This window comes from Sus scrofa, chromosome 14 (genome assembly GCF_054392235.1).
Source record: "Sus scrofa isolate SSC_HxYL_T2T_F1_AM1 chromosome 14, Sscrofa_HxYL_maternal_Yorkshire_Landrace_v2.0, whole genome shotgun sequence".
Lineage (NCBI taxonomy): Eukaryota > Metazoa > Chordata > Mammalia > Artiodactyla > Suidae > Sus > Sus scrofa.
In genome coordinates this window covers 116,230,605-116,243,238 of record NC_139396.1, presented here as the reverse complement: position 1 = coordinate 116,243,238, position 12,634 = coordinate 116,230,605, and the positions used below count along the sequence as shown (strand labels likewise).

Below are 12,634 nucleotides of genomic sequence, written 5' to 3'. Positions count from 1 at the left end.
TTTTGGCATTGTTTTGATATCATTATGTAAACATAGATTTAAATATGTTTGATGAGGAGTTCCCATCGTGGCACAGTGGAAACAAATCCGACTAGGAACCATGAGGTTGCAGGTTCGATCTCTGGCCTTGCTCAGTGGGTTAAGGATCCGGCATTGCCATGAGCTGTGGTGTAGGTTGCAGACGCGTCTCACATCTGGCCTTGCTGTGGCTCTGGCTTAGGCTGCCAGCTACAGCTCCGATTAGACCCCTAGCTTTGGAACCTCCATATGTCATGGGTGCAATCCTCAAAAAGACAAAAAGACAAAAAAAAATATGTTTGATGTATTGCAGTTATTGCAGTTATTGTTCTTATTGATGTTCTAATTGTCTCCGTTGTGTCTAAGTAGAACCCCTTTAAACTGGTCTTTGAAACTTTTTTGACATTATCCTAGTAACTTTTGATGTTGTTTTTGTTATCTAGTTTTATGAGATCTTCCAGGAACATCTTCTATATATTATAACCCACATCAAAATCACATAATTATTCAAGGATATAATAATAATCACATAATTATTCAAGAACATTCTATTCAGATACAATCCATTCAGATACAACAGTGAGATTATTGTGATTATAGGACAATAAATTCAGCTTATTTTAAAATGATTTTAATATGAAAAGGATACATGCTATTGATTTTACATTGTATTGCCTGCTTTTAGGTTTTAGCTTGTTCTTAGAACGATTTTCTGAGGTAAGCATTGTCAAACTCATCTTACAGATGAAGAAATTGAGGCTCAGAGAAGTGAATTGTTCCAAGCTGACAAAGCTAATAATGGGTGAGCTTAATTCTCAAGCACTGGTGTTATTTTGTAGCTCATTCTTTAACTTTATAGTATATTGCCTTTTATTCAGTCACTTGTACTTTCACTTTCATGCTTATCACTTCTACATAAAGTTTTTTCCTTCTGTTATTTTTCATTTATGTTAATAGGAGCTCCAAATAAAGATTTTTTTCCCCCATTAGCATTATATTCGGGTGGACAGGTATCAGAATCTGGAAAAGTCTGATGTGAAGGGCAAAACATTCTCCTTGTTAAAATGTCACTTTTTCAAAATGAACTTCTATAAGGGATTTTATTTTATCTTCATGGCAAAGTGATCGTTAAAAAGAACAACAAAAGTGAGAACCTTTAAAAGAACTGTATTGTGAGGTTTAGCAACTTTCAATATAAAGTGTGTGACATAGACACCAAATATATGATGATTATTAGGCATATCTATTAATTCTTGATTTTGCTGAGAAATGGTTTTCAAGTTTTCACTTTCAATTATTTTCCATTGCATGGAATGCCAGAAGTTTTTTTTTTCTGTGAGTTACCATCTACTAAAAATAAGTTAAAATTATATTTCTTATTGGTTACTCACAAAATAAGCTATACTTTTAAAAAATAAATGAATAAGCAGATAAGCAATCACTGGATACAATGAATGTAACAAAGCTTTTGCTTGGTCATTTTAGGTATAAAATCCTATCATCTGAAGGTCAAAGAACACATTTGGAAAGTACAAATACCAAGTACAAGACTGGGCAGTTGAAAATTAAAACCGTACGTAATGCCCAGTGTGACATTTTGGATGTAAAATGTAATACAGTTCATTTCAAATTGGATGGCCATTGTCAATCTAGAACACTGTTTGATCTGCAATTTATATTGAGATGAGGCAGAAAGTATTTTTCTGCCTTAGCTTCTTGGCTTTTAATACAATGTTTCACAGATGTCTGACCTTTGGGTTTTAATGTGATAATGTGGCTTCCCCTGCACAAAGGCCTAAAAGCTGATTGTCAGACAGAAGTTGTTTTTCAAAGAACAGTGATCCCAAATTGTGTACAAAAATGATGCCATGTATTTTGTAGATGCTTACATATATCAATTATAGTTGTTCCTGGGGTATTTTAAGAATGGTAGGTAAATATAAAATATTAAAGCAGTAATTAAATATTTTAAAATTTAGTCACTTGAGAAAATGTTTAACTCTCCTTGGGAAGTTGAATGTACTTTATCACAGTTGGTAATTTTTCTTGAAGTTTTATTGTATGTACTGCCACATGGGCTCATGGCTCTTTTGTTGTCATCGTTATTTCTATTCAGCATCATTTAATCTGCACATTAAAATGTTACTAGTTATTTTTTTCACATTCTCACTACATCCTTGAACTCTCTAATGCAGGTTACATGCTGACATTCAATATCTTTCCTAGCATTTTCTTCATAGATTTCCAAATTGATGACAATAAGTAGATGGACAAAAGCCATTTTCTATTACTTGACATCTATTATTAATTAACTGATATCCTCATATATGACTGAGAGGTTTTTGATTTTTAAAACCTTAAGTAAGTTTTTATTATTGTTGATTATATATTTGAAACACTTGTGGTATTGCTTTTTGAGTAATATCTATTATCTGCTATTCTACATAATTAGTGATGGTAGGTAAAAGTTGCATCTTCACATTAGTTCTAATTCTGTGTAATCATTATTTTACATGAGAAATTCTGCCCTTGCTAATTGTGTAGCTAGTTGTGTTATTTTATGGGCAGTTTTTTCTAACCACATTGTTGATTATTCTTTTAATCCTTTTCTTACCTATTCAGATGCATTTTGCCTTGAAGGTAACAAATGTGTCCTTACCCAGAGAGGCTCCTTTTTCTCCCTGTATACTCAATAGCAATTATAAAACTCAAAAGCCAACCATCACCCGAGGATGAGCAGATGATTCAATTTTTCATTCACCCTGCAGCCAAATGCTCCCTATTGATCAAATGCTCCCTATTGACTCCTCCTAGAAGCCTATTACCTGGCTCAGTTCTCCAAGTCACTTGACTCAGCTGCCACTTCCCCCACATCTCTCCTTGACCTTGAACTGACTGCATCCTGTGTTCATGCCTTCTGTCTTCTCGATCTCTCAGTGGCTTCAGGCTCTTTCTTCCTATCTGACATCTTAATGCTACACATTCCTGCTGCTGTATACTACTTGAATAACTTTAATCCACAAGATGCTCCAACACTTGTGCCTGCATAAAATCTGCTCCTTATTTATTCTGACTTTTATGCTTCTCCCCTCTAGCTTTATTCTTAATAATTTACATCCCTTTGAAACCCAAATGGCTTGTGGTCACCAGCCATTCTGTTTCTTTGTCATAGATCCTCTTGACTAGTTTTTGTCCACATTTTACTTAAACATATAAATGAAAAATCCTTTGTATTTTCAATATCTTTCCCTTTTGTATGTATTCCTCAATAAATTCATCTCATTTCATTTAATTATTACTTATCCTTAATTTTCTATACTAAATATCCTCATTTTTATCTCGCTATCTGATGACACACCACTGTTTCTCATCAGCATTAATCCATCTTGTAACACTTCATCTCCATGCTTTGAGGTGGTCCAAGTTATAACTAGATTCTTAGTGTAGCTTATATTCTGATTATTTCTTCTCCATTTCCTTACTGTTATCTAAATTTCACATTATTTCTCTCTGATGTTATTGTGTCTCTGTGTAAGTGCGTGCATGTGTGTGACAGATCCTTAGTATAGTTTTTTTTTCTGTAGTATAATTTATACTTTTATTCTTCTCTGAGGTTTTTCAATTTTATATTAATTCTGGGTTTTAATGTGAAATCCTAACTATCTGATAACCTGTTGTTTTATAATCCACACTTTTAATTCATATTGCAATTATTATATATCTTCAAAATACTATATAGGCACTTCTAAATACACAAACTTCATAAAACCAAGTCATTTGCTGGGGATGAAGATGCAAATGTTTACACTACCCACAAGGAGCTCATGGTATATTGGGATTACATGAAAGGAAGCAGGATATTTCTCTATATTTTAATGGGGGTAAAGATAGAGGCATGCATAGGATTTTGTGGGAAGCCAGAAGAGAAGCATTTAACCTGGTATGGAGGAAAAATACCTGGTAGATTACTTAGTTTCTTGAGGACAAAGACCGATTATCTTACTCATTTTTCTGTACCCTGTCACAGCATTTTTCTATACACACTGAAGTTACCTAAGAAATATTCAGTGAATGAATGAATAGATAAAATGACATGTATGTAGATTTCTGGAGTGTCCTTCATGCTTAGGATATACCCAACATTTGCAAATCATATATAAAAGGCACTGAGCTTTAGGGGGACTACAGGAATTTTGATGTAACATATTTGTAGATGCAGGAAGTTTATCCTAATGAGTTCAAATACAAAGGTGATCAGGATCCACTAAATGATTTTAAGTAGGAAAGTGACATGGTAAGGTATATATTTTAGGAAATAATTCTGATCTGTAATATGAAAAATTTATTTGGGCAGTAAAGAGAAGGTGCTGAGGAAGGTGTGATGAAGATCTTTAGGTAACACAGCTGAGAAGACATGGTGATCTGATGGACTGGACTCAATAGTAGCCAGTATCACTATCACTCTGAGTGACACAATGAACTAGTGGTGGGAGGGGGAAGCATCTAGATTTGTTGACCCTCTAAATAACCTTTTCTGAATCAAAAAGAGTTTGGTATGTTCTCTGGGGAATATGCCAGATGGAGATTATATTTCTTCATCCCTGTGCAAAGTATACAGACTCTTCATATTTCCTTTTCATAATGCACTAGTATGAGAAATAGTAGTCTGTGTTAGGTCTATATCTCCATGAGATGTTTCTTCCCACTTTCAACTTGAGTATAAGCTGAGATTTCTTTTCTTTTCAGAACAAATCCCCTCTTGTTGTCCTTGGTGTCTCTACCTCATTCCTGTATATCTATTTAATTTCACCTACTTCATCAGCAGTTATCTATGAAAAGTTTTCATTATTTTCATATGTCTTAATAGAATCCTAATCAATATAGCTAGCAATTCCAAATGAGATGGATATTTTTGGAAATAATTACTCCAACTAAAATTCATATTACAGATAATTATTCTATGTATAGCTCTTGACAGCTATGAGTTAATTGTATGTGTTTAACTGGCTTCTGGTTTTGCTAGATATTTCACTGCATCAATTTGAAAAGGGGTTAGAATATTAGAGTATCTACTTATAGCTCTAATGGAATGAACTCTATGCTGCAGCTACTGTTGGTGAGTATAATTCCTCTTCTCTCACCATATAGATTCTGAGAAGGCTCATTTATTTCCTCTTTAAAACTGCAGCGAACAGAGTGGAGTATTCATTAAAAGGAAGTACACAAATAAGTACACTTATTATTAACAAACTGATACTTGAACAATAATATTCAAGCAGACTATAGGAAGTCACTATTAACATGTCAAGAAATCTCTTTTTACTGAATAATACATTTATAGAGGAAATAGAAATCAATTTTATCATTCAGAATATATTTGGATGAGAGATCAATGTAAATTTTTGAATGTGTCATTTCTCAGTCTTCAGAGAGACCAACATTTTCTTATTATTAACTGTTAAAGGAAGAAAAAGACACTCTTTAGATTTGCTTCTAGGTGGATTGTAATAGAATTTCAGATTTTATCTTCTTATAAAAATTCTAGGAGTGTTCTATTTCCAGCCTTTTGTAAATAAAGGGATATGCAACCAAATATTTTTTTTTCCAGCAAGTGAAAAAAAAAACAAAACAAGCTTAGTCTGGTAGAAAATACATCTGTTTTCCAATGAGAGAGAGAAAGTTGAAAGTGTTGATGGGTGTCACCTCTGAATGGTTATTATGATTCTATGATATGCTTACCTGAGGGGAAAAACACAGATAATAAGAAGGAGAGAAGCTACTGACTTATAAATAGATTTCAGATTGAAATGCCACTTAGAATGACATGCCACAAGCATTAGGACAGCAGAATAAATATACAAAGAGGAGGCAATTGCCTCTGTTTAGGGCACCCTTATGTTTGCTTTGCCATGGCGGTTTTCGTTTTGCCTGTGTTGTCTTGATGGCCTGACTGGCTAAGCATCTGTTCTTCCTCCCTTCACTATTAATGAATCCAAATTTAGACAAGCACTTATTTTGTCACCCTACTTATGTATAATAATATAAAAAAACAAGTTGATAACTTTAGCTTTACAACAATAACTGATTTCTTTGTCCAAAAATTTGATAGTTAGGGTGAAAGGAAATAATTTTCTTAAAAGTTTAGCTCTTTTTGACCTCTGATTCACATATGTTCTGCCTTTGAGTCCTCCCAAATATGGGAGCCAAAATTAGTCTTTCTTTCCCATTGTGAACACCCTTTTTTTTGGCTTTTTAGGGCTGGACCTGCAGCATATGGAGGTTCCCAGGCTAGGGGTCAATTCGGAGCTGCAGCTGGTGGCCAACACCACAGCCACAGCAATGCCAGATCTGAGCTGCGTTCACAACCCACACCACAGTCCACGACAATGCTGGATCCCCAACCCACTGAGCTAGGCCAGGGATCGAACCCACATCCCCCTGGATACTAGTCATATTTGTTTCCACTGAGCCACGACAGGAACGCCACCTTTTTTGAATATATCTCCCAAATCAAGAAAAATACTTTGAAAATACACATTGGACAGCAACATACATTATTAATTTTCAATATATAGAATTGTATGTCAAAGATCATGTTTTGGTCAACTAAAAATTTAAAAAAAAATTGTGGATTCTTTTTCTGACACTGGAAAATAGTAAAAAGGACATAGATCCTCTTTACCAAGATGACAGTTCACTGCACCTGTTTGTCAGCTCTATTCTCTCCTCAAATCTTCTCTAGTCATAATTACTACTTCCTTTTAAGTGTTCCAGCCTCCCAACCAGCAGAATAGCATTCACCTGGTTGTTTATACTTTCAAGTTTCTTTACTCTGACTCCAGTTACAACCTTTGCAAAAAGTACTAAAAATGAACTTGTTGGTTAAAATTTCCTTTCCTTCACTGAATTTCTGATTTTACTTCTGCAGTGTACCACTGATGACATCCCACCCCTGGTATGTGGTATGTTAAAATATTTTTAAAACCCTAATTCCCTGAGTTCTTCTGTGGCTCAGCAGGTTAAGGACTTGGCATTGTCCCTGCTGTGGCTCTGGTCAGTGTCGTGGTGCAGGTTTGATCCCTGGCTCAGGAACTTCCATATGCCATGGGCACAGCCAAGAAGAGTGAAAAAAAAACCAAAACAGCAGCAACAACAAAAACACCTAATTCCTTCTATTGCTGTTTTTCTTGATCTTCTAGATTGTTAAGTCTTTATTCCAGGAACTGGTAAATATATAAACTTTGGTCATATACAAGTATTTCTAAGCCTTTGCATCTTTCTAAATTCCAATATGCACAAACTTCCTCTACTTCACTGTTCAGTAAGTCCAAATCTACACTGGTACTATTGTTCTGCACTCATCATGGTACGTTACTGATAAATGATCTGGGGCTTGATAAGTAGTTTTTATGTTTTCTGACTGGATTGACTTATTTCATCTGCTGCTAGATTTACCTGGAAATACATAGGCAACCTTAAAAATATTTAAGCTAAGGAGAGTTCCCTAAATAATTTGGCAGTTATGTTATCTACACGTTCATGTTAATTTTATGGCCTCAGTAAGTGCAGCTATTGGCTTTTTTTTGTGGGGGGGAGGTATCCTACTTTAATATGGAAATTTATAGTTACATGAATGAATCAAAATGCAATTTAAACATTACAAAAGCCTTAAACAACCCTCTGTTTAAACTTAACCCACAAACTTAATGTGATTCATGTGTGCATGTATTTGAATGTGTGTGTGTGTGTGTGTGTGTGTGTGTGTGTGTGTGTATGTGTACAGAAATACAAGAAAGCCAATACTGACCAAACAAGCAAATATTTGGAAAGAAGTAATGAGAAAGATGTAAATTCATACTATTGTTTCCTTTTACAACCTATGAAAATCTTTCCATTGCCACCATATGGTTCTCTCTCTTTCAAATAGCAAACAATATTATTTATGGTTTGAGTCTTCATTCGTGGGTATGATAATTATGTTGTGAGTCTAACTAAGGCAGGAGGATAATAAAATCTAAGACCAGGAAAGATGTATACATAAAATATGTATGCATATATGTATGTGTGTATATATATGTGTGTGTGTATCTAAATTATTTTTTGTTTTTAAAGTATAGTTGATTTACAATATTTCTTCAATTTCTCTTGTACAGCAAAATGGCCCAATCACACACAGTTCACTGTGCTGCACAATAGGAGCTCATTGCCCATCCATTCCAAATGTTACAGTTTCACCAACCCCAAACTCCCCATCCATCTCACTCCCCTCTCCCTTCCCCTGGCAACTGCAAGTTGCTCTCCATGTCCATGATCTCTTTATTTTGTAGATAGGATTATTTGTGCCATATTTTAGATTCCACATGTAAGTGATATCATATGGTTTTTGTCTTTCTCTTTCTGACTTACATCAGATTAATAGGTTAGCTTTTGTTTAATAGAGTGAATCCCAATAAGAGACATCGTAAACCCATAAAGTTTTAAAGATTTCATATGTACAAACATTGACAGTATGGAACGAGATAGAGATATTTCAAAATGGATCCCCAAATTTTTCAACAAGTAGTAAGCTTGGTAGACTACTCAGATTCAAACATGTGCCAGTCTTCATGAAGAAAGAGGGATGGCCCAAAGAATAGAAAAATTGCCCCAGCGAGTGGAACCAAGAACTGTAGATAATCACATGTCTTTGGGAAGATTTGTGATTATGTAATCAACTATACTATAATAAAAATTTTTTTAAAAATCAGTAGCTAGAAAAAGAAAAAAGGAAAAAAAAAAATCCTAATCAAGGAAATACCTAGTCCAAAGAAATATTTGCCTGGCTATTTTTCAGAACTCTCATGGACTAGTGACTTCTGCAAGCCTCTTCTGCCTTATTGAATAGGAGTGGCTATGGAGATTATTCTTTGCCTATCTCACTGTTTTATGATGGGTATGGGATATGGGAGAGGCAGTTAACTGGCCTCTTTAATTTCACCAGTTTTCAGATTGAAGGAAACTGTACTCAAGGAGTTGCACTTAAAGAATTATATTCAAAGAGCCATATATGCAGCTACCTCTGACTTAAATGACAAAATTCTGAACTTCAAGCTGATGCTTTAATGGGATGAGTTTTTTAGGAACTTGTGATACAATTAGTAAACAGTTGTCCAGAGGGCAGACATTGGGAGCTGGCTGCTAAAATGTCCCCCAGTGATCATTAATTTCTTATATTCATGTACTTTTATAATCCCCTCCCACCATGTACCAGGGTTGGTCTGTGTGATCAATAGCATATGCCAGAAGTGATAGTATGTCACCTTTAAGGTGAGGTTATAGAGAACACAAGGGTTAGCCTTTGGGGAAGCATGAATTTCAAATTTTGGATTTGAAAATGCAGAAGCTGAAATAATTTTTACTTTGGTAACTGCATGCTCTCATTACTGCCTCTTTATATATTAATTACTACAATTTTTTTTTTTTTGGTGGGGGTTGGCCATTCCTATATCATGGGGAAGATCTCAGGCCAGGGATTGAACTTGTGGCACAGTAGCAACCCAAGCCACAGAAGTGACAATGCCAGATCCTTAAACCCCTGAACCACATAAGTACTCTTCTTATTGGGTTTCAATAAATAGTTTATTTTTTCTCTCTTTTTTTCATATTCTATTTTTAAAATATATTTTGGCTACTATGGAAGTTTATTATCTGTCAATCTATCTATCTAATCTCTCCATATTTATGGATATATATATCCAAATAGATAGATAGATAGTTTGGATAGGTAGATTGATAGATATTCTGTGGGCTTATAGCTTCATAGATTGATAACAAAGCTTCCAAATAGCAGTTTAGATTGTTGAAAAGTTAAATAATTCACTTTGGACAATTTAAGCCCTCTTTCTTTTGAAAAGATCCAAAGTGACATATTAATTTCCATATTAATCCATGCTTGTACACAAAATTTTTAATAACCCCTGGTTTGTATAGCTTTGTAGTATTGTCCTCTTGGTTTTGTGTTTTTACACTACTTAAATACTAAGTTACTTAACTTAGTTGTGGTCCCCTCTAAAATCTCCATAATAATGCACTGGGTTGCATGAGTGTACATTACAATGAATTCTCACTGCCTTCCAACTGAGGTAGATGTGTTTAAATTCTGTATAATATCTGCTACCAAAAGATTTGCCCAGTGAAATTTTACATCAAGTAGAGATCTAAATCTTATTTGACATTTTTGTATTAGTTCCTAAATGTACATTGGATTTAGGAGAAAAGACCATCATAATCTATTTTAGAAAGAGATCACCTTTTGATTTTGGCCTCTTAGAATTCTTGGGAGAAGATTAAAGTCCTTGAGGATACTACTTGACTCACATCAGTTTTCTTTACAGTTGCTTTAGTTTTGCACACTCAATAAGTAATTAATTGAATAAAACGCTCCTATAATTTCACAGAAAAGCAACTTTGTACATTTTCATTCTTCTAAAACAGTAGGAAAATTTGGCAACACAACAAAGTAAAAAAAAACAAGGATTCATTTCTTATTCAGCATATGACTTGTTCTGATATAATATTTTCTGTCACAATTCTTGTCCTTGAAATGTTCAGCCCTTGTATTTGCTACATCAGAGTTTGTGGCTAGGGAAATTGAGGGATTGGAGGAAAAAACTAGTTATGCAAAACGATGCCAGAAGTTTACATGAATCTTTCTAAAAGCCTTGTATCTTTTATACCTCTTCTATTTCACAAAAAAAATTTGGCAGGGCTGCCCTTTAAGTTAATGGATATATCTGTCAGAGTTTCCTTTGAAGGCCTAGTTAAGCCAATTAAGACTATTTTTTTTTCTTGTTTTAGTATAATTAAACTTGCTCTCTCTTTGATAATAATGGAAGAAGATAGAAAGACACTTACCATGATCTATCACATGAATAAATGCTTGGGGCAGTCATAAGCCTTTCTCCCTTAAGTAATATACCGATTAGATATCCCTGCTCTACAGAGCTTCCTTAAGTTTTCAAACTTGCTTTTTTCCTCTCTTTGGAATAATAATACATTTAGGAAGAACATCATCAAAGAAAAGTCAGAGTGATCAGTGGAAACTTATTCTAGCTTTAGGATTTGTATCCCAATTTCCTAAATAACTTGTATTCCCAAGGAAGGAGCATAATTTTTCAGCCTAAAGGCCACAGTTACCATTATCATAGTCATCCAGATAAGCTGTGCATTGGGAGTGTAAAGAAATTCTCAGTATCTTTTTCCTTCTCACTACGTTTTAAATAATCATTGATAATTTAAGAGGAGTATGCAATACCCTGGTCCCTTATTTTTATCTGAAAGTCTGAATATGACTAGTTACCACTTTGTTGTTATCACCCCAAACCACATTTGATCATAAACATTTTCCCCCAATATAATTTTTAAAAATAGATTAACTTGCTTCCTCTTATTATTCTGAAACTATTAGAGCTAGCAGAGGCCTATTTAACCAATTAGTGGAAAGATACAGGACTGACAAAATGGGCTTAAATTAAGTGAATTAATTAACAAAGCCACCTGGCTAATGGGCAAAATTCATACTAGGAACCAAGTCCCTTTATTCGAGATGAGTGCCTACAAAAATATGCTTTCTTTGAAGCAGCACTCTACAAGGAAATGTTAAAATTCACCTCTGTCATCCTTCAGCTAAAAGGAATAGAGTTGAGCCCTTTCTGTAATTTTAACCTTGTTATAACAGATGCTACATGAACTCAAGTGGAACTCTGACTGCCTTGAGAGCTTGAAAGAATTACATTCTGCCATCCATTGCTGCTGCATCAGGGTATTAAAAGGAGAGACAAAAAGAACAGGCCGAGAGAGGCACAAATTCACCAGTGTGGGGCTATCAAACACAATAGAAGTGAAGAAGAATAAATGCCTTAGTATAATTGAAAGAACAGACAACTAAGGCACATGTAGAGGCCTGGTAAAGCTGTGGTAACTTGGGAGCTGATTTGTAAGAAATAAAATTAGAATAGGTGACTTGCTGTACAATATATGGCTTTTATTTTCTTTCCTCCCTCAAATTGTCAAAAACTTTGGACCAGTTTTCCTATGAACAGGAATTACCACTACAATATTTAGTTAATCTATGTGTTTCTCAAAGCAGTAGTACAATGCTATAAAAAACCTTACATGTTATTTAAATACATGTTTCCTTACATTCAAGTAACTTTAAGGAACCTGTACAGATACTTTCAGAGTACCTATTTGTGATATATTACCAAGGCTAAAAAACAAAATGCTGTTAATGCCTGTATAAACAGAGAAAGCCATGGGTTGTATTTTCACAAGGGCTTCTGTTTCTAGATCTTATTGTTGTGTGAGACATCCTGCTTTTATGAAGGACAATGTCTAGATTTCAACTAGCTCTGTGTTATAATCTGTAATTCGTGAACAAAAAACATGTTTCTTTTTCTTTCTTTTTTAGGGCCACACCTACAGCATATGGAGGTTCCCAGGCTGGGGGTGAAGTTGGATCTGCAGCTGCTGGCCTATGCTATAGCCATAGCAAGCCAGATCCCAGCTGTGTCTGCCACCTACATCACAGCTCACAGCAACCCTGGATCCTTAACCCTGTGTCCTCATGGATACTAGT

At 34.7% G+C, this 12,634-nt stretch overlaps 2 long non-coding RNA genes across 10 annotated transcripts in view; both read left to right on the top strand.

Moving 5' to 3' along the window:
- LOC146396954 (uncharacterized) overlaps positions 1-12,634 on the top strand; it is a 545,736-nt gene that overhangs the window by 31,259 nt on the left and 501,843 nt on the right. The gene's annotated exons all lie outside the window — the stretch shown is intronic.
- On the top strand, positions 763-7,177 carry LOC146396956 (uncharacterized). The gene is made up of 2 exons (XR_014827595.1): positions 763-820; positions 1,504-7,177. It is a non-coding gene; the product is annotated as an uncharacterized LOC146396956 (long non-coding RNA).